Source organism: Anolis sagrei, chromosome 3, assembly GCF_037176765.1.
Source record: "Anolis sagrei isolate rAnoSag1 chromosome 3, rAnoSag1.mat, whole genome shotgun sequence".
Classification (NCBI taxonomy): Eukaryota; Metazoa; Chordata; class Lepidosauria; order Squamata; family Dactyloidae; genus Anolis; species Anolis sagrei.
Genome location: NC_090023.1, coordinates 220,399,295 through 220,421,808, shown reverse-complemented (window position 1 = coordinate 220,421,808; position 22,514 = coordinate 220,399,295). Strand labels below are relative to the sequence as shown.

At 41.4% G+C, this 22,514-nt stretch overlaps 1 protein-coding gene across 1 annotated transcript in view; it reads right to left on the bottom strand.

Annotated features, from left to right (window-relative positions):
* The window catches only part of HS6ST1 (heparan sulfate 6-O-sulfotransferase 1), a 272,492-nt gene that overhangs the window by 248,969 nt on the left and 1,009 nt on the right, over window positions 1-22,514 (bottom strand). The gene's annotated exons all lie outside the window — the stretch shown is intronic.

Below are 22,514 nucleotides of genomic sequence, written 5' to 3'. Positions count from 1 at the left end.
TAATCTCCTTAAATGTGACTAATGACCAACACCAAAACTACAGAGCCAGGAAGTACAGTATTTTACACCCTAGTTCAGAATGCAAATTGAAACAAAAGCCTGGTTGTTAAGATTTCCTTTGAACTCCATAAAAGTTCATTCACTTCCATACAGTGTTTTTAAAATCGCACCTCCAAGGCCTTGTGGGAAAGCGCTGGGCAAGTTCATTCCTGATTTTCTTCGGCAAGGGGCTGGTAAGACGTCATGGGGTTGGTGAGATGAAACCAAAAGGGAGAAAAATCCTAACAAATGAGCTGTTTCTCAAGGCCAGCCATGGTGATACAAACAACTTGATGGAGATGTGTTGCTTTGGGGGACAGAGAATGGTAAGACACAAGGGAAACCTTCATTGGGAGTTCACTGATTAATGCAGCCCATATTAAAAGCTTCCAGCTGCTACTAACTGGTTATTAACAAGGGGCATTTCATTTCATTGGCTTCAGTTCTTATGATCACTGCCTATGCAGCAGCCTAGGGGCTGATATGAGTTGCAATCCAAGACATCTGGTGGAAGATACATTCCATCTCTATCTGGAATATTCAATCAACCAATTGGCCACCCTGCAGAACTCATATGCTTTGTGTGAAAAAATAACATTCTCACGTGAGCCCAAAGGCAAGGTGGAGAAAGACTGCCCTATTTGCATATACCTGGAATTGAACTATTTTATAAACTATTTAAGTTAACCAAATGCTGTTAATCAATTGCGAGAGAAAGCATCTATGCCAACCCATCAGGGGCGCTTTCCCATTGAGAACCAGAAGGAGACATTGACATAACCTTTGCCCTCCTCTCCAACCACAATCCAAAACCTATGTTCAGTTAACAACAAAAGTCCAACTAATGTCACAGTGTCAATGTTTCCCATTGTACAAATCTGACTGAAAAACGTGCTCTTGACAGCGGTTCAAGGCTCTTTTACTGGATTCTGGCAATTCTCCAACCAACAGAGAAGGAGAATTCAGGATAATGCAAGTTCTACTGAAGCTGAAATTTGAAGGATAGTCCTGCTCCAGTTCACCTCTCCTTTATTGGTAGGATATTAAGGCATAATTAGTTTGACCAGGAATGGGCAAACAGTGACCTTCCACATTATATAGCATTATAACTTCTGGCATTCCTTACAACTAGTTATGCTATCTAGATTTGATGGGATTTGCAGTGAACCTCTGGAGGATTGCACTTTGTCCAGCATTATATAGACTTACAGCGCAAATCCATGCAATCTGCATGATTACTTGGAAGCAAACTCCACTCAATTGTTGAGTTAATTGTTCATGTTCTCAGAAAAAGTGCAAAATTATGAAAGCTGATCATGCAATCCAATGAGTGTACTTAGAAGTAAACACGACTACATACAATGGGATTCATTTCAAGGAAAGTCTGTAAGAGATTAGAGCCTCAATGAGCCAAGGAGAAGGTGAGAGCATAAAAGTGTGTATTTTTAAGAAACAGTTGTATTGTTTTATTATCATCCTGGGTCTATGAATGGAAATATTTTGTAGTCTATAGTGATTATGCTTCCTCCTACACCTCAAAATCTGCTCTTGTGGTTTGGGAAATCCTAGTAGTGTGGAAGGCCACAAATAGAAGAGGTTTGGAAGAAAACCGTTCTCCCCGTTTCCATAAACAGAGTAACTTGAGATCCAAGCCTCAATCTCTATGCAATTATTTATATGAGGATTATTAATCAAGGAATCTTTTCTTCATCTTAGGTTCTGAAACAAAATTTGATTAACAGATTACTGCAGCATTTTGGTGCTGTTTTCATGTTATTTATTTGCAAATATTTAAATGCCATTTGTATTCCAACATTTCAAAGTTGTGTACATCAATAAAATAAAATACAAAAAGTGCACAGAACATCACACACATTTTTTCCCTGAAGTCCAAGAAACAGACACTAAGTTGGAGTAAACAGAGAACATGCAAATTAAGTATGTTAAAGCATGAACAAAGGACTGTTGAAGAATGTAAAAAATTCTAATTAAAGAGCATTCCACACAATAGGTATTACTACACAAAAGGCAGTGCTATGAAAAACAGCCATGTGGACACATATGGCACTGCCAAGTGAGACTTTTCAGATGACTTGAAACCGTACAGACATATTTTTTTTTGTCGTGTCAGCAGTGACTTGAGAAACTGCAAGTCGCTTCTGGTGTGAGAGAATTGGCCATCTGCAAGGACGTTGCCCAGGGGACGCCTGGATGTTTTGGTGTTTTTTTTTCTTATCCTTGTGGGAGGCTTCTCTCATGTCCCTGTATGAGGAGCTGGAGCTGATAGAGGGAGCTCATCCGCCTCTCCCCGGATTCGAACCTGCGACCTGTCGATATTCAGTCCTGCCGGCACAGGGGTTTAACCCACTGAGCCACCGGGGGCTCTTACAGACAATGCGAGTCTACAAGAGAGAAGGCGAGCTCTTTGGAAACTACTTGAGCAAGGCTTTACAAATTAACAAAAAAAAATCAATTCCCTCTATATGCTGATATTAAGCTGTCCCACTCAACATGCATCTACTCATAGTTATTGACAAGGGTGAGACAATAGGAAGTGAAAAAAATCTACCCCTAGGAAAGGAAATTCATTCCTGAAAGAGTTATCATGGTGAAAAGGTGTCTCCACTGAAGCTTTATCACCAATCCTTGTTTCCAGAACAAGCCACTTTTTCCAAAATCCAATTATCACAGAGACAGAAAGTGAGGGCGAATCTTCTGAACAGGGACACAGATAGCAAAACAAACACCACAAGACAGACAAACAAAAACCTTTCCCTATGCTATCCAAAGATAGATAGATAGGCTGGAATAACTCTTTAAAATATATCTTTTCTGAATTACAAACACATTCAACTTAAGAGCTAACTTGGTAACTGCTTGTATATCTGAAAAAATGAATTGATAACCATGTTTCAATACAGAAAATTGTCTTAAATGTACTGCTAGATTAAAAGTATCCCAATCCTCACACTAAAATTGGACCTTCACTTTCACCGAGCTTATGGGGGCCAAAAGTGTGTGAACCACCCAAGGTCACCCAGTGGGTTTCCATGTATTAAAATTCTTAATTTATTAAAATTGTATAGACTTAATTATAATGTGAAATGTATTACCAGTATATCTTAATTGTTTCATGTTAATTTTGGTTATTGCTTTTGGAAGGATTTCTCTTCACTTCCTATTATCTCATCCCAATCTGTAACTATGAGTTGTTTGTAAGTCATATGTTTGTAACTAAGGGACTGCCAGTACTGATATACAGTATCCTGCGTAGTTTGAAATTTTTGCCTTTTGGGTTCCTATCAAAGAAGACTCTACCCTCTGTGAGCTCCCTCAGAAGCAGGTACTTTGTTTCTATAGCACAATGTCATTTGCTCCTATCCTGACATTTAAGTCTACCATTATGAGGATGGGTACCCTAGGGTATCTAGCCATTTGAGATAATATATATTCTTCTAACTTTGGCCAGGTTTCCTCTAAATGTTTTTAAATCTCATTTTATTTTTATGATGTGACAAACTAATATGACTCTTTGAAATCGCATTCATTTTACGGAATTGGAGTTACTATCCCTTTATTTCAGACTGAGTCATCATGATTAAGAGTTGCACAATAGGCTGGGACAACATGGTTCTCCCCATACTGCAGATCAGAGCTTCTCTAAAACCTTTTTTTACTTGTGACCCATTTCCATCTGAGATTTTTTTCATGACCCTGGGTATATAGGTATATAAAATAGTTATAAAAATCAAATCTTTGCTTTCAATAAATCAGCATTTGCAAGGCTTGCTAAGCAGTCTGATTTTCCTTTTTACAAAGTACAACTGAAGCATTTTCTGCAGAGTCCACTGTAAACACTGCACAATAGATTCACCTACATTTCTAAAACAACCACCAGCTGATGTTCAAAAAACTTTTACATTTCTTTGGCACTCGGCACTCTGTTTCAGAGCCTGGTGCGCACGTGTGCTTTGGACCTGCTTACCAGACGCACTCCCCTTGGAAAAAGAGTGTGTCTGGCGAGCAGGCCTGCCAGCAGGCCCTGAAATGAACACCAAATGCCAAGATCATCTTGGGGGCCTGAAGCGGAGCATCTAGTATGATGTGCTTTGCATTTGGTACCCTGGTTCTGCTAGCAGCCCTACTCACCAGACATACTCTTAAGCCCCCCCCCCCTTTGCTTTACACAGCCCTGGCAGGCACGAAAATATTTGTTTTTTCAGATCTTTTCCAAAAATGCCAATTTGCATAGGTGCCCGTTTTCAGAAGTGGCGCCGGAAAACAAAAACGAGGCCATACAAATGAAACATACAGAAATGGATAGCAGTTCCATACAAATGCACAAGACTACTAAGCATGTTCTCTGTGAGAGTGTTATTTATTTTAGACAGCTACAGCATACAGCATTACGTATTCATTCTTACTTCTTATGTAGCCACACAACTTGTTCTGCCTCTCTTCCTTGGAAAAACCCATTTGAAAGAAGGTTTAAAAGGCTAGAGTGTAGAGCGGGGGGGGGGGGGCAAGATTAAGCTTGTCTTTCCTGATTTAAAGTATGCCAACAGAAGAAAATGTTGACCGATTATGATTACACTTTAATGCCTCGGCTCCTAGTCCACCCAGCGTCTCTGTTAGGAAACGCAAAAGCAGTCTGAAACTGATGAATCAGCAGTCTCCTGCAATTTGTCTCAGCAATGCAACAGTGATCTCCACACATTCACCCCTCAATGCTTGTAATACCCTTACTGATATTTTAACAGAAATCATTACTGAAATGGCAAAAGGACCACACACCTATTTTCTCTCTCTAGCACCTCCTAATTCTATATTTATACAATTTGTTTGCAGAAGTGAGACTACTGATGACAAAGGGTGAGGAACAATATGCAAGTAAATTTCACATGGGATTGTGCATCTGGGTTCAACGCTACTTCATAGAAACACCAGGAATAGATTCTCAAAACCAGTCACAAAAGGTGCCACCCCAAATCTACCAGAAGTGAGTGAACATAGCAACCAGACACTGACACGAAATGACGTCAACCAACAGTTTTCAGGGTGTAGCTTGGGGTGCCTTTGCGGAGCTTAATTCTCAGAGCAAGACCAAACATGTGTCTACATTTTTGAAAGAAGAAAATATTCACCCTCTTGTGCTAAGCAAAATACTGAAATTGATTTGATTTCGGAGAACAGTGTTTGATTCAGTTCAATTTCTGGACATTTTGAGGCCTTATGTCAGCATTTCTCAACCTGGGGATTGGGAGCCCTGAAAGCAGGCCTGAGGGGGTGGGGGGTGGGGTGGGCTGTTAGGGATTCAACCCCCCCCCCTGAAATTTTTTCAGGTTAAAAAAAACCTGGTTTACTCATGAATTTTAACTAGGTAACCAAATCCCCATGCTAAGTCTATGGGACACAAAAAATTAAAAGAGTCCCTCCAGAACTGCAAGCACTATCTCAAGCAAATATTGACAATTTATTCACACTGTCATTACTTGCAGCAATAGCCGATGTAGCGAAGCAACCAAGTTGGGGGGGGGGGGGGAGGGTGTTGAATGCTCTCATTAAGGAGGCCAGACTTGGTGGAGGTGGTTGACAGGGGCGGAGCTGCAGGCTATTGAAGGCTGCTCTGCCCCCTGCTGTGCTCTTTGCCTCAGCGTGAGCTAGGAGGCAGGTTTCAAACCCCCCCTTGAAATTTTCAACCCCCCCCCCCGAAAATTTTTTCTGGCTACGGCCCTCGTCATAAGGGATGTCAGAAGGGTTGCCAAAGACCATCAGAAGACACAGTATTTTATATTGGTCATGGGGGTTCTCTGTGGGAAGTTTGGTCTAATTTTATCATTGGTGGGGTTCAGAATGCTCTTTGAGTGTAGGTGAACTATAAATCCCAGCAACTACAACAACCAAATGTCTATGTCTATTTTCCCCAGACTCCACCAGTGTTCACATTTGGCCATATTGAGTATTTTTTTGCCAAGTTTGGTCCAGATCCATCACTGCTTGAGTCCACAGGACTTTCTGGATGTAGGTGAACTACAACTCAAGAACTCGAGGTCAATGCCCACCAAAACCCTTCCAGTATTTTCTATTGGTCATGGGAGTTCTGTGTGCCAAATTTGGTTCAATTCCATCATTGGCGGAGTTCAGAATGCTCTTTGATTGTAGGTGAACTATAAATCCAAGCAACTATAACTCCCAAATGACAAAATCAATCCCACCCAACCCCCCCACCAGTATTCAGATGTGGGCGTATCAGGTATTTGTGCCAAATTTGGTTCAGTGAATGAAAATAACATCCTTCATATCAGATATTTATATAGCGATTCACAACAGCAGCACAATTACAATTATAAAATAGCAATGAAAATAATTTTATGGTTGAGGGTCACCATAACATAAAGAACTGTATGAAGGGGTTGCAGCATTAGGAAGGTTAATAACCACTGCCTTATGGGCATCTATTCAATGTCTGTTCTAGAGAATAGTCTAAATTTTACATTTCCCTTCCAGTTATGAGGACTTCAGAAGGTGCAGGATAGTCCATTGAACAATGCAAACACTCTTTTTAAAAGAAGAGTATCAATACTTCTTTACTGTGTTTGTTCTGCTAAAAAAAGAAGAAGGAAATGTAGCACTATTTTTTTAAAATCCACCAATATTGAAGAAAATGCCAATGCTGTGATCGGTGGCAAAGCATAATCAAAGAATCACTGGTTCATAAGCTGGAGTTATGCAACAAGATGTGGTGGTAGCATAAAAATCACTAATTGCAAATCACTGTTTTCTTCTTAAAATGACAGGGAATTGCTTTTCTAAACGGGGCTCTCAGCTGTTAAGATACACTTGGCATTAACAGAAGGTAAAACAAAGCAGAGCAAATTTAGACATATTTCAAATGCCACCTGCGTCAAGTTAACAATTGTTCAGGCAGAAAGTAAGTGGATATGATTAAAGGGAATGTATGTGTAAGAAACTTTAGATCCATGTAGTTAGGGATAAGTCCCCCTTTCATTATGACCCTCCTCCCCAGCAAGAAACCAAACCCAATTTTTGATCATCTGCTCAATGCCCTTGAAAAGCCACATCAAAAATTGCGCATCTACTCCATTTATTTTCTGAGGCCTTCCTATATATTACTCTGATCAAAATCCCCTTACCGGTTAGCACTTGGTACTGCTCAATGGTCCCAAAGGTAACACTTAGGAGGCACAAGCTCTATACTTTGAAATGAATGGTTAAAAAGAAAAGCACCTTTCAATTAAGATGAAGACAAGAGCCCTACGACCCATTTCTAAGGAAAGGAGCATCTTATTCAGTTAGGCCTAATCAGAAATCCACCAGGAAAGAAACTACTGAACATTCCCTTCAATTATTGTATAAAGTACTGGACTTCTAAGAGGCAAGAGGGACATATTTTAAAAATAGGCTCCCGAGTGAATGATGTTATCTTACTTATGACTATACCGATTTGTTATGTTAGTCTGTTAGGTTTTGAGATTGCCGTTTATGTATTATGTTTTTATTTTTGCCTTGGTTTTTGTATTCTGTTTTATTTTCTGTTAGGTTTCAGAGATTGATGTTTATGTATTATGTATTATTTTTGTGTACTGTGTTTTATTTTCTGTAAGCCGCTCTGAGTCCCGTTTGGAGAGGGGGTGGGATATAAATAAAGTTATTATTGTTATTATTATTATTATTATTATTATGGAGCCCCTGGTGGCGCAGTGGGTTAAATCATTGAGCTGCTAAGCTTGTTGACCGAAAGGTCGCAGGTTCGAATCCGGGGAGTGGCGTAAGCTTCCCCTGTCAGCCCCAGCTTCTGCCAACCTAGCAGTTTGAAAACATGCAAATGTGAGTAGATCAATAGGTACCGCTCCGGCAGGAAGGTAACAGTGCTCCATGCAGTCATGCTGGCCACATGACCTTGGAGGTGTCTATGGACAATGCTGGCTCTTTGGCTTAGAAATGGAGATGAGCACCACACTCCAGAGTCAGGCACGACTGGACTTAATGTCAGGGGACAACCTTTACCTTTACCTTTACCTATTATTATTATTATTATTATTATTATTATTATTATTTGAAACAAAAGATGAGTCCACAGCAAACACTCTGCTGGCTGTTGTATTGGATCACACGTTGGACACTTCCCAAGTGTCTAGGACTGAGTGATGTATCACGTGCAGATCTAGTAAGGTGGCCTTCTGCAGCTGGTAATTTTGTCAGCGCCGATTGTGTTAAAGTGCAGGCCAAGGTCTTTAGGCACTGCACCCAGGGTGTCGATCACCTCTGGGACCACCTTGACTAGCTTGTGCAATTTGATCTTTAAATCCTCATATCGTGTCAGCTTTTCCAGTTGTTTCTCTTCAATCCTGCTGTCACCTGGTGTTGCAGCATCAACAATCTACACTTTGTTTTTCAACACGATAGTGGGGTCATCGTGAGGTTATTATTATTATTATTATTATTATTATTATTATTAGTTCACAAGGTAGTGATAACACTTAGCAGCTGCGTATAGTGCTTTCAAGTATTCCAAAGCTCCACATGCCTATTTAGGGGCAATCCTCAAAACATGCTTACAAAGTTTGCCAATATGATAGTTTCTATTGTTGTTATCAGCACCTCCGTATTTGCTCACATATAGGAGAAATAAGGTAGAAAGGAGTGAAAGGGACAATTGCTTCAGGTCATACATTGAGGCAATATGTAAGGACTTCTTGCTTTATATCTCAGCCTTTCAGCCATAATGACTTGGGCCACCAGAATATTTGGGACCAGAAATGTGGCAGTCCTTTATCACCGGCTGGACTGGCTGAGGTTTCTGGGACTTTGCCTAAAAGGAATGGGTAATCAATGCCTCCACCCCCTCCCCCCACCATGCACTACACTATATTATTTCTGGATGCATCTACATTGTAGAATTACTGTCGTTTGACACCACTTGATCTGCCGTTGTTCAATGCAATTGAATTCTAAGAGTTGTAGTTGTGTGAGATACTCTTTGGAAGAGGTGACAGATCTTATAAAATAGTAGTTTTCTTAATTCCATAATACTGAGCCATAGCAGTTAAAGTGCCATCAAACTACATGATTTCTACTGTGTAGGCGTTCCCTAAGTAGATGAGCAACTGTGGTCTTGCAGTAGTTCTGAGACTGCTGCTCTCATTAGATCTAGCCACCTCCACAAGCAATGAGGTATCTTGGAAACTACCAAAACATCTACCGCAGTGGTTCTCAACCTGGGGAACCTGATATTTTTGGCCTTCAACTCCCAGAAATCCTAACAGCTGGTAAACTGGCTGGGATTTCTGGGAGTTGTAGGCCAAAACACCTGGGGACCCACAGGTTGAGAACCACTGATCTACCGGGTCACAGGGGCCTACAATCTCAACGAAGGGTGAGAAATCCAGGCTTCTACAATGGCAAAGTCTGATTTTTAAAAAATCCAAAAAACAAAACTGCCTTCTCCTTGACACATTTCTTTCAACGTCATGTTTACTTTCTGCTCTTCACAAAGGAGTTTGCTTTAACAAACAGGATATTTAATTGGCCCTCCTAGAGGACTTTCATGCAAGACCTACTAACAATGTCTGCCTTGCCCACAAATATGAATATTTGTAGTACAAACAGTACATGGCTGGTTTCAACGACTTTTCAATAGGCATCCGGAATACATTCAAACTGAAAGTTAAACTCTTCTTTTTTCTGAACATCAAAGATGAAGACTATTTTTCTTATCTTCCTGAAGAAAATTGTCAAGGATGGAGCACAACAGCTAGTGGGAAGAGCTGCAACCACACCCAGATCTAGGGCATATCTGCACTATTGAATGAATGTAGGTTTAACACTACTTTCACTGCCATGGTTCAATGGCATGGAATGGTGCAAGCTGTAGCTTGATGAGGCATCAACACTCTTTGGTATAGAATACGAAAGGTCTTGTAAAATTACAACTCTCATTATTCCATAGCATAGAGTCACGGCAATTAAAGTGGTGTCAAACTGCATTCATTTTACAATGTAGATGAATTTATGGGCAGTTTGCAAGATAGCTATTACTCTTTCTGTGATACTTCATTTGTTCTCTACCTCCTATGCATTCAAGTACAAAGAACGTAAAAGGAGTTATTCCCCAGAGCAACAATATGGAGAACCAAAATGGTTCTCTAGTACCATGAGATGCATGTTATCAAGGGTCACACAAAATTAGGTTGGAGCCCAAATGCAGCCCTCAGCCTGTAGATCTCCCATCTCAATTACAGGTAACATGCTCCAGATGTTACCATCACTTGTAAAACCAATATAGGACAAGACTCCCCTCGCTGCAAAAAAAAAACTGCTTGAAAAAACAGAAACAATCTATTCCTTCATGTATGCTCCAATTTCTTCACTGAAGTAAAAACATGGAGAAAAATGCATAGCAATTACAAAGAAGGTGTTCCGTTAAAACTAAACTAACCTAAGTTACACTCACAAACTCATTATTGCAATTCTCACAGGAACAACAGAAAATAAAGTGGTCATTATCCAGCCAAAGTTAAGCACTTTAAACATTCCAATGCTTTTGAGAGAAGAATGAAGTATTCACTCAAAAATTATTTCCAATGAAATGGAATGGAGAAAAGTATTTCTTTTGGGCTAGGTTGTGTCCAGTTTACTGATCCAATTCCAGAAAAAAGAAAACTTATAAGAAGCTTTCCAGGCTTCTGCTCTGCTGTCACTCTCTTCATTTAAAAGAGGTTTTTGGAAGTGTCCAGTTGAAATTCTCTCTCCCTTAATACTCAAAACATCACCACAAGTGTTTGACACCACTGTTAAAACTATTGTGATGATTGAAAGCAAAGACAGTTGGTTTGCTCTATTAAAACACCACCGTCCAATCCTGATCTGCTCCTGGAAAAATAGTCTCATCAGTAGAAACAGGGCTCACAGCAGAGCTTCCCTGGAACAGCCTCCCTGAGTACAAGATAGGTTTTGTTAAAAATTATCAGATCTGATACAATATTTACAATTGTACTAGCTTCAGGAGTACGTGTTATACTGTACTCATGAGTACATGTATAATTGTACATGTTATACTGGTTTGAGATCAGGCTTCACATTTGTACTCAGTCATGGAAACCCACTGGATAACTTCAGGCAAGACATACTTTCTTAGCCTCAAAGAGAGGCAAAGACAACCTTGCCTCTGAATAAATCTTGCCAAGAAAACCCTGGGATAGGTTTGCCTTAGGGCCACCATAAGTCAGAAGAAACAACAGCAAAAAGTTCAGACCCTGAACTTCTCAACAAGGATTAGGAATAAAACCAGACAATGTGTTTTTATTCTATTGACTACAGCTTCAATGTAATTATTTCCTACTTGTTGTGGGCAATATAAAGGGCTAGCATAGATACAATACACTCTGAAGTTTCATATATATCAGTGGTTGCCAACCTTTTTTTGACCACTTGACCACTTTGATCAAGGACCACTTTGACCAGGAACCACTCTCCAGCTTTACTACCAAAAGGGTTACGAATCGGCTTTTGATCAACTTTAGATTCGGTTTGGCGTACTGATTCAGAAAATTGCATTGGATAGACCACAACAGCTCTAGTTTCTGATACAGAACATATGGCATGGTCAATGACAGGGAAGCAGCGGCAGGTGGTGCAAAAGGAGCAGAAATAAATACAATAAAATAAATAAAGAGTAAGGAGGCTTGCAGACCAGATTTTCGTTCTCATGGTCCACTGGTGGCCCACTTCCCACAGGTTAAGAACCACTGATATATATGAAGATATGTCTGTCCATCACAATCAAGGCATATCATGGGACCATCAGATACAGCAAGTGAAATACAAAGTGCAAGAAAAGCTGGAAAAGATAAGCAAAGTTTAAAGGAGAGACAAGAACCTAAGATATCAGATGGCACAACAAACAAATCACTCTGGTGAAGCGGTTGGAGAAGAGGTGGGGAACCTTGGCTCTCCACAAGTAATTGGGCTATGACTCCTACCATTTCAAACCTTGGTCATGCTGACTGGGGCTAATTGGAGTTAGGGAGATTTGAATAACAATTTGGAATGCAGCTCGGTTCATTCTCAAATAATCTCATTGACTGACTTTAGCCCAATTGTTATCTTTCACAAGACACCTATTTCACAGATTTGCTATGAAGATACAATAATGAAAGGTCAGTGCCTTTTGACTTTACCTACATTGAGATGCATGGATATAATTATTTTTAAAAATCCAGATATAATAATGTTCATGTGCCATTTCATCAAAACTTCTCAGACAAACAAAACCACCATATATTGCATCTCTACGGAAGATTAGGGCAGTTTTGCCATGTTCCCTGGACCCTGGTAGTATTTTAGCTTTAGAGGTGGCCTTTTTCAATTAAGAAAGCAAATAAAAAACAGCTCTAGTTCTAGGGGAATGGGGAAGAAGACTTATCTTAGACCTAAATAAGAGACTACAGATAAGACAAAACCCCACTCCCGCCCCCACCCCATGTCTCCAGACTGAGTACAGGAGGAATTCTTTCAAAAAAGAATTGAGGTTTGGTCTGTGGACCACCAGTGATCCACAAGAACTAAAATATGGTCTGCAGCCTCACTATTACTACATCATTGCAACAAGAGTGACTGGTCTCACCAAACCCTCTTATAGTGCTGAGACTTATTAAATATGGTTTTCTGTGGGTGAGCAGATGGCAACTACTGGATGACACATGTTCTGTATGAGAAACTAGAGCTGATGTGGTCTATCCAATGCAGTTTTCTGAATCAACACCCCAAATAACCAAACCAAATCTCAAATTGACCAAAAACTGATTTGTAACCCTTTTGGTACTAATATTGGTCAAAGTGGTCCCTGGTCAAAAAAGGCTGGGAACCACTCCCTTACATGGTTTGGGTCCAGGTTATCCATGGGAGCATTTTCTCGCTTATAACCTGCCCCTCGGGCCTTTTGAGGACATTAATTTCAGCCAAGGCCAGGCTGCAAACTGTTGACCAGAGGGCTTTTTTCTCAGGTGTGATCTAGTTCTAGATCAGTGGTTTTCAACCTGGGGTCCCCAGATGTTTTTGGCCTTCAACTCTCAGAAATCCTAAATGCTGGTAAACTGGCTGGGATTTCTGGGAGTGTAGGCCAAAAACATCTGGGGACCCCAGGTTGAGAACCACTGTTCTAGATTAATAAATGGTTGGAGGTTGAGCTAGATAGTCCTTACTGTCTCTTCCATATCTGTGACTCTAAGATGCTATAATTAATTTTGCCAAAATAATTTTTTATAAACCCCACAAAGACGAGGTCCTTCCAACTATACTAGACTTCCAAAATACTCTTCAAACCTGCTTGTCATAGAGTGGTTCAAAGCATCAAAACACATGAAGGACACATATTTGCTGCTTCCTCCCCTACTACAATATCACACAAAATATGAACTATTCCCCTTCCCTGCACACACACATCCCTTCAGGTCTGTATATCTAAAACATCTCAAATCAGCTTGGTTCCTGGCATGGTGCCCCCAGAGCTTCCAAACAGTGCACACAGTGGATATTCCAAATAATTTGCAGCAGGGGTGGAAAAAATGGTACCATGCTGTGAAAGTCCACAACACAACAGGCAAACAAAAGTTATCCTAACACTAGAGCCCTGTTATTTCCTTTAGAGCTTAAAGGGATGAAAATAGCTGGCCAGAAATGCCTGAGAAGTCATCTCATTGATCAATTTAACAATACTTAAGGCCAAAGAGACAGACAGGTTTATTTCTGCCCAGGTCTTTGTGGGTAATTCTCTCAAAGTAACATAAAAAACTCAGCCAGGTCACTTGATAGCAGAGTTATAAATATATTTGTTAATACTTTAATTTTTTAGACTGTGATCACAGGAGGGGTGTTCCCAACTGTTTTACAGGGAGTGGGAAAATCAAATGAAAAGCTCAGCAGGGAGAGTTTGGTGACAGACTTGTATAAATGTGCACACAAAACCAAGATTAAGTAAGCCTGTGGGGGAAGCTCACATTTAAAAAAGGAGTAGGTTTGAAAAAGAGGGGAGAAGGCAAAGAAACAGAGGAAACAGCCACAGAAAGAGAGGATGAATGCAATCCTGTTCCCAGAAACAGAGCATAGGAGGCTTTCTACATCAACCAGCATTAAGTAGGAAGTTTAAAGTGGTATATTATGTGTGGAGACTGCAACTGTCTGGAGAGGGACAATTGCTATAAGAGAACAGAGTTGAGCAGCACATCTTCCAAAGTATGAGTTTCCAGATCCTCAGACTAATCATGTGGGGTTGGTAGTTAGCAAACCAAAGAGAGTTCCTGCATAAAACTTGATTTTGGTCTCTTGGCAAAGTGGAGAACAGCAGGAAAAGAAAAGGACCATATGGATAGATTCAATCAGAGAGGTCACAGCCCTGAGTCTGCAAAATCAGAGCAGGATGGTTGAAGATAGGATAACTTGGAGGGCTCTGATTCATAGAGCTGCCACAGGTCAGTTAACAACAACAAAAACACAGACCTAGGAGTAGTACCACTGAATTTAGCAATATTTACTTCTTAGTAGATACACACAGGACCTTTGTATCAATTCCTTGGTAGTCAGAAACCTTCTTGGATGAACACTTATTAAGTTCATCACCCATCAGCTCATCAGCCACAGAAAGAGAGGATCATCTGGGTATCTCTTTTTGTATCTTCGACACCATGAAAACAGAACTACTATTATTCCATTTGTGAGTTGTTCTTAATAGTGGTTCTCAACATTTGGGCCTCCAGAGGTTTTGGACTTGAATTCCCAAGAAGCTTTAGCCAGTAATGGCCAATTGTCAAGTATTTTGGGAGATGGAGTGAAGATAATCATGAAAATCAACTGTTGAGAACCTTTACTATGTTTTCCCTGAAATACAAGACAAAAGGGATCAGATATCAGATATTCATCATGGTAGCCACAGCAAATGCATGGGATCCATTTGTAGAACTGAATGACAAAAATGGTGTAGGCTGTTAACTGTAATCTATAAGATAATGTAATACAGAGTAACTCTTCCAACAGTATTTCTGCACTTCATCTACCACAAGCCACAAAAATCCATCTGAAGATACAGATCTGAGGTTACTGGAGTGCCACCACAGTAAGATAAGCAGCAGTTTAAGTGTTTATTGTAAAAAAGGCCTTTTGACATCATTGAATCCAACCTGAAACTGGAAAACAATGGTCCCTGCATCCCCGAATGAATGTACCATACACAGGCTCTGGAATATAGTGCAAGAATGCACTTAGCCGTGCTAAAATGGCACGGCTCACAAGGTTAACAGTCTTTTAGCTCCTGATTTGTATGTATTTATGAGCTCTGCTGAACGACCTTCAAGGATGCCTGTAAGATGCAGTGTGCATTAGAGGAACTCAAGCGCTCCCCCCTCCAACAAACAGCTTTCCTACACATACAGCTCTGATGAAGGAGCACATCAGTGAGTAGAAAATTACAGAATGAAACATTCATTCAAAATAATAATTCCAAACAGTAAACCATGCAGTTGCACTTGAATAAGAAGGAATCAGGATGAAATCTTGACACACACTGACAGCACAGTAAATCCCACTGAACTCAACAAGATTTACATCCGAGTAGACATGGAACAGAAATAAGGCACTGTAGTGGAAATAATGGCAGGGTTTGCCAACCATCACCCTGGGCCTATGAACTTCACTGTATAGAGTTTACTCTCCGATATGCATACATAACTACCACAGGCTATGGTTTTTCAAGGGAGATGCATCTGGAGGGATATCATTTTTATTTGAAAAAGTAGGCAACAATAATGTCATTAGCAAGCCCAACTGCAACTGAAAGAGAGCTCTGTGACTCTCAGAATCTTGCACATGGTTCAACCAAAGCCGGCTCAACAAAAGGTATCACCCAATGAATTTTCCTTCTCTCAGCAGGCTCTGTAATGTGTGCCAGACATGAAAAGCAAAGGCTGTTCCATTACCCTAGATACATTATTCAGAGGGGGGAAATGAAGTGATACAGTCACCACTGTAGTGGAAATAATGCAAGAATGAATCCCTTTTCTAACCCAACAAAGAAATTCACCCCACCAGTGGTTTTACATAAACAGCCCTTGTTTATGAAGCCAGATTTCATTACAAGCAAGAGAAATGTTATCTTTCTGTGGACATGCTGAAATAGACTGCAGCACAATAGGCCTATGTGATGGGAGGACATTATTACAGAGTCAGATGGTAGCTCTTGTTTTCACAAACATTCCCAGTACAAAGTTAATGAGTGGCCAGAACACCGCATATTAATATGAGCAGCAGATTTCCAAAGCCTCATCATCACCACAGATTATTCATGGCTAAACCTCAAGAACTTCTTTGCTCATCAAACAGGCAACCAGACAAAAGGACAATCCAAAAGTTAAGGCCAGGGTATGCACTCTGATACCAATTGTGGCAGTATATTAGTTTCACAGTGTAATACTAATTCATATGTACTACTGAACTGAAAGGGATCAGGTTTACTAGATGATGTCTGGTATGTGGCATCAGTTGCCAAAGTAAGGGAAATCCCAGACCAAGAGCAAAGATAATAATAATATACTTGGTCCTTTAGATTATAAAGGTTATTATACACATAGACCTAAAGAGCGCCCAGCCTTCTGAGAATCCTTAGTCAAAGCCAGTAATTTAACAGTCACCACTTCTACAGCAAATGCTCACCAAAGCCCTTTTTTGTGTTTTATGCTATTGCAACCTTTCATTGTTCTAACAAAAGAAAGCCACCGTGAGGCCAACATATTAGTTTCAATTTAAGGGAGGGAGATATGCAACTAGATCTACCCATAAATCCACATACTGGTCTTTATGCAAGGTTAATGATTTCCTAGCCAGGAGTCAAAGTTCAGTTTTCTCCCTTTTCCCAAGAACATAAATGCCTCGGCAATTTTCACTTTGAGAGGTGTTTTCTTCTGTTACCATGCTCGACTAAATATGAATAGAGTACACACAGAGTGCATTGTTTGCAAGTGTTTATACATGCCTGACATTATAGAAAAAGAAACCTGAATAGACAGTGTTTTTGTGGAGAAGTTCCTTGAATGGATACTCTTCACTCAGCCTGTGTAAGAGCAAACTGCAGAACAGCCTTAGCACAATTCACATTGAAATCCACAGTTTGGAGTGGGAGAAGAAACAGCAGAATCAATGGGTTGTTGTGAGTTTTCCGGGCTGTATGGCCATGTTCCAGAAACATTCTCTCCTGATGTTTTGCCTGCATCTATGGCAGACATCCTCAGAGATTGTGAGGTTTCACAACCTCTGAGGATGCTTGCCATAGATACAGGCAAAACGTCAGGAGAGAATGCTTCTGGGACATGGCCATATAGCCTGGAAAACTCACAATAGCCCAGTGATTCTGGCCATGAAAGCTTACGACAATACAGCAGAATCAATAATAATAATTCATAATGGTGTACAGCCCCATCCCTCTGAACAAGTCTATCTGAAATGGGGCAAAAAAGGAGAGAACGAAATAGGCATCGCTGTTGTACTAAGAGGAAATGATCCCCTGTTCTGCCTCCCAAGGCTGCCTACCCGCTGGAAGGATTATAAAGGATATTAACAATATACATGTACAGCACATGGCATTAACAAATGTGAACATAAAATCCTGTGGTGCTAAGGGAGCTCAACTTTGGAACAAAAGGCTCTAAAGGGTAGTAATGATCAATGATTTACATCCACTAGGTGGGACACAGACTGAACAATAGCTCTTTGAATTAGGCTCCAAGATATTAGAATAGGGAAGAAAAGGTTCAGAAGCATTTCAGATAACTTGAAGAAATAAAACCAGCTCGCCGGATCAGAACTGGCTTAACCTACAGGAAAGCCCAAAGAGATATGAAAAAAACAGGAAAAGGGAATTCATTTCAGTTTTCAAGTGTTGGGCTATAGAAATCCAAGTATGCAGGCAGGGGATAATATAATAAGCCTGTTTACTGCTAATTTTTCTTGCTAAGATTTAGTAGTTTCCCTCCCAGATCAACCCCAATCTGGGTAAAAGGGGAAAGAATCCCAAGCAAAGAAAGAAAGAGGAGACTGCATTAGTGGCTACAGCGTGGAAGGAATGGACGCACATACATATTACTGCAAAAGAGATATGTGTTCAGGTCCAGAATAAAGAATGCTTTGCAACCAGGTAGATGTGAGCCTTCTATAAAGAAAAGTCAAAATTCATAGGGTAGACATGCTGGTAGAGTAAGCAAAAGAGGAAAAGTGAACCACAGGGCATTCAAAGAGAAAAGTGCTAGTTCTAACACCATGGGCACAAGAATACAGTGAAGGAAAATGCACTGGGCTACTTAAATTATATGCACAACATTATTTGGGTGGAGAGAGGACTGCAGGAGTGGAAAACTACTGCTAGTATGCAACACAGAGTCCAGAGTTTACAAAGGCAATGACCGGCAGGGCTCAACAGTGAGACACAAAGTGCTAAATCTGAAATGTGATGTGGCACAGGGACCTCAATAACCAGAAAGGTGCAAAACAGGTTGCAAAGTGCCTTCTAAATGTGGGCTCTCAAGAAGAGGATAAAGAGCAGCTCCGAGTCAAAAGGGTCAAGTTTGTGAGATACAAGCTATTAAGCCAAGGCAAAAAAGACTTGTGATTGACAGGACGCAAGGTCCGGAGTGCATGGTCCATATGTAGCATGCAAGTGATGTGGAAATCTCAGAAATAGATGAGGCAGAGATGTCAAGAACTTGCAGTGATGGAAGAGAAGCAGTGCTTTATTTGCAAATGCAGACTCAAATCTGCATGAAAACTATCAACCTCCAAGGCACAACTTTGTGACCTGTTTCCAGATGTATGAAGGCCTGCTATAATGTGGATGAGGAAGTGGCACTTTGCATATACTCAAAATCCCCTTTCTGACTACAAATGTGACAAGAGAGGTATGGCAGAAGTATAAGGTTATACTCTTAAAGGAGATGGGTATTGTGACATAAATTGGGTAGAAAGAAAAGTTATAAGGATACAGTAAGAAGGCATAAAGCCTACAGAGGACATTATTGCTCCCCCCATCCTTTTTGAGAACAGAAAAGAGTGGCTCCTGTCACACAGTGAACAGCTGCACCACAGGCAGAAATTCCACAGGTGTGGTGCTAATGCTAACCTTCTTCTTTCCCAAGCACTAGAACAAAATGAAACATGAACTGTCATGTTTCTGTGCATTATGCAGCTATTGAAGGTGCCCATGGGAGAGGGTAGCTTTACAACTGAACTGACATGAGTTGAGCATTGAGAGTACAAGCCAAGTGAATATGAGAACCAGAGTCTGACAAATAACAAAGGTGTCCAATTTGCAACCCATCTTTTCCTCCTGATCCTCCAAGCTGCAGTGACCAAACTGGGGTGAGAAGCAGTGCAGAAAATGCCAGTTGAGGAACAAGGCCAACTCTTTCATGGAGAAATCACAGGACACTCCAGCTGCAGATAAAACACTCTTGCCCCATCCCACCATCTTTTCCTTCCAACTGTCCTTCCAGCATACCAAATCACATAAACTAACTATGGGAAAGGCTTAGTCCTAGATTACAGGCAATGTTTGGTCATTGAGATTCAACCAGGAGATTCCTCCAACCCACAACTAAGTGGGTAATCAGGTATGGAAGGTGTTAAGAAGCCTAGTGGGCAGAGGAAGTTTGCCCAGGTGGGTAATCAGGTATGGAAGGTGTTAAGTAGCCTAGTGGGCAGAGGAAGTTTGCCAAGGTGGGTAATCAGGTATGGAAGGTGTTAAGTAGCCTAGTGGACAGAGGAAGTATGTCCAAGAAAGCCCCTTCCATACATATACCCAAGTAAGAATGTCTTTAACTCAATGTTGTGGATCATGGGAGTTATAACTTGGTGAGGCACCAGGCACTCTTGGGAAGAGAAAACTAAATGCTTGTCAAACAACAAAAGCATTGAACCATGGCAGGTAAAGTGGTGTCAAACTGGAGATGACCGTGGGCCAGGCACTATTATTGCTCAGCTCAATCTACCTGGCCTGGATGCTGGCCATGGAGACACAGAGATAATGCAATGGGCTGCTCCTTGGAGAGAGGGATAAATAGAAACCTCCCTAGCTGGGCATAATAGGTGTGATGCTTGGGGGGGGGGGGGGAGGAATGGAAAAGAAGGGAAGGAAGGAGAGGGAGAGATTGGCATTAAATTACCTTGGACCAGTCATTATCATGGCTCACCCTAACCTACCTACCTGGCAGGGTTATTGCCAAGAGGGACAGAATACATAGGCATGCTGCTTGGAGAGGGAGAGGGATAGTGAGAGAAAGAAAGAGAGGGGGAAGGAAAGAGAGAGGGTAGACTGACATTTATTTATTTATTTATGTATGTATTTGCTGTACTTATACCCCACCCTTCTCACCCCCGAAGGGGGACTCAGGATGGCTTACAAACTATGGCAATAATTCAATGCCAGATTCAGACAATAACAATAGCAGTAAACACATATTATAGAACTGTAAACACACACACACATACACATATATCAATAATAAATAATCTTTCAGATAATTAACATATAGAGGTCTAGCACCACGTTCCCTTGGTCCAGTGATCCATCTAAATAGGTGTGTGACTTAGAGGGGTAGAGGAATAGAAAAGAAGGGAAGAAAGAGACAGACAGACAGACAGAAAGAGAAAAGGTAGATTGGCATGAAGTTCCCTTGGTCCAGTGATCCACCTGGCAGGGCATAACAAATGGTTGTGTGGCTTAGAGGGATAGAGGAATAGAAAAGAAGGGAAGAGAGAGAGAGAGAGAGAGAGAGAAGATTGGTCCACTGAGGGACTATTATTGCTCAAGCTAACCCAACCAGCAGGGCATAATAAATAGGTGCATGGCTTAGAGGGGTAGAAGAATGGAAAAGAAAGGAAGAGAGAGATAAAAAGTGAAAGAAAGAAAAAAAGGTACATTGGCTTTTAGCTCCCTTGGTCCAGTGACTATTCATAAATAGGTGTGTGGCTTAGAGGGGTAGAGGAGTAGAAAAGAAGGGAAGAGAGAAAAAGAGAGGGGGGGGGGTATACTGGCATTTAGCCCCCTTGGTCCAGTGACTATTATTGCTTAGGCTAACCCACCTGGGAGGGCAAAATAAATAGGTGTGTGGTTTAGAGGGGCAAGAGAAGGGAAAAGAAGGGAAGAAAGAGAGAGAGAGAGAGAGAGAGAGAGAGAGAGAGAGAGGGTAGAGAGACAGAAGGAGAGGAAAAGATTGGCATGAAGTTATTTGGGGCCGGAGACTATTATTGTTCCCTCCTGAATCTACCTGGCTGGGCATAATAAATTGATGCTCTTGCTAGGAGAGGGACAGGAATAGAAAAGAAAGGATGAGAAAGGCATTCAGTTAGGATGATTGCTCCTCCTAAGCTACCTGGCAGGCTCGGCAGGGGGACAGAAGAATTGTGTATAGGTATGCTGCTAGGAGAGGGACAGGAATAGAAAAGCAAGGAAGAGAGAGATTGGCGTTAAGGTATCTTGAGCCAGTCATGGTCATTGCTCCTCCGAACCTACCTGGAAGGGCTGTTGGCAGGAGGGCAGAGGGATTGTGTATAGGTATGCTGCTAAGAGAAGGGCAGGAAAAGAAAAGGAAGAAGAGGAAGAGACTGGCACTAAGTTATATTGAGCCAGTCATGGTTACTGTTCCTCTGAACCTACCTGGAAGGGCTATTGGCATGGGAGCAGAAGGATAACACATAAGTGTGCTGCTAGGAGAGGGGCAGGAGTAGAAAAGCAAGGAAGAGAGAAAGATTGGCGTTAAAGTATCTTGAGCCAGTCATGGTCATTGCTCCTCTGAACCTACCTGGAAGGGCTGTTGGCAGGAGGGCAGAAGGACTGTGTATAGGTATGCTGCTAAGAGAGGGGCAGGAAAAGAAAAGAAAGGAAGAGAAAAAGACTTGCAGTAAGTTATCTTGAGCCAGTCATGGTTATTACTCCTCCAAACCTACCTGGAAGGACTGTTGGCATGGGAGCAGAAGGATAACACATAGGTGTGCTGCTAGGAGAGGGGCAGGAGTAGAAAAGCAAGGAAGAGAAAGGTATCTTGAGCCAGTCATGGTCATTGCTCCTGTGAACCTACCTGGCAGGGTTGTTGGCATGGGGGCAGAAGGATAATGCATAGATGTGCATGGGCAAACTTCAGCTCCTACCATTCCTAACAGCCTCAGGCATGAGCAAACTTGGATCCTCCAGGGCAGGCATGGGCCAACTTGGGACTTCTCTCCAGGAGTTTTGGACTTCAACTCCCACCATTCCTTAAGCGGCTGAGGGGGGAAAGGAAAGGGCCTGAGGCTGTGAGGAATGGTGGGAGTTGTAGTCCAAAAGCGCTGGAGGGAGGGCCCAAGTTGGCCCATGCCTGTGCTGGGAGAGGGGTAGGAATGGAAGACAGGCATGGGGCTCCCTGGCGGAGTGGTTGGCCATG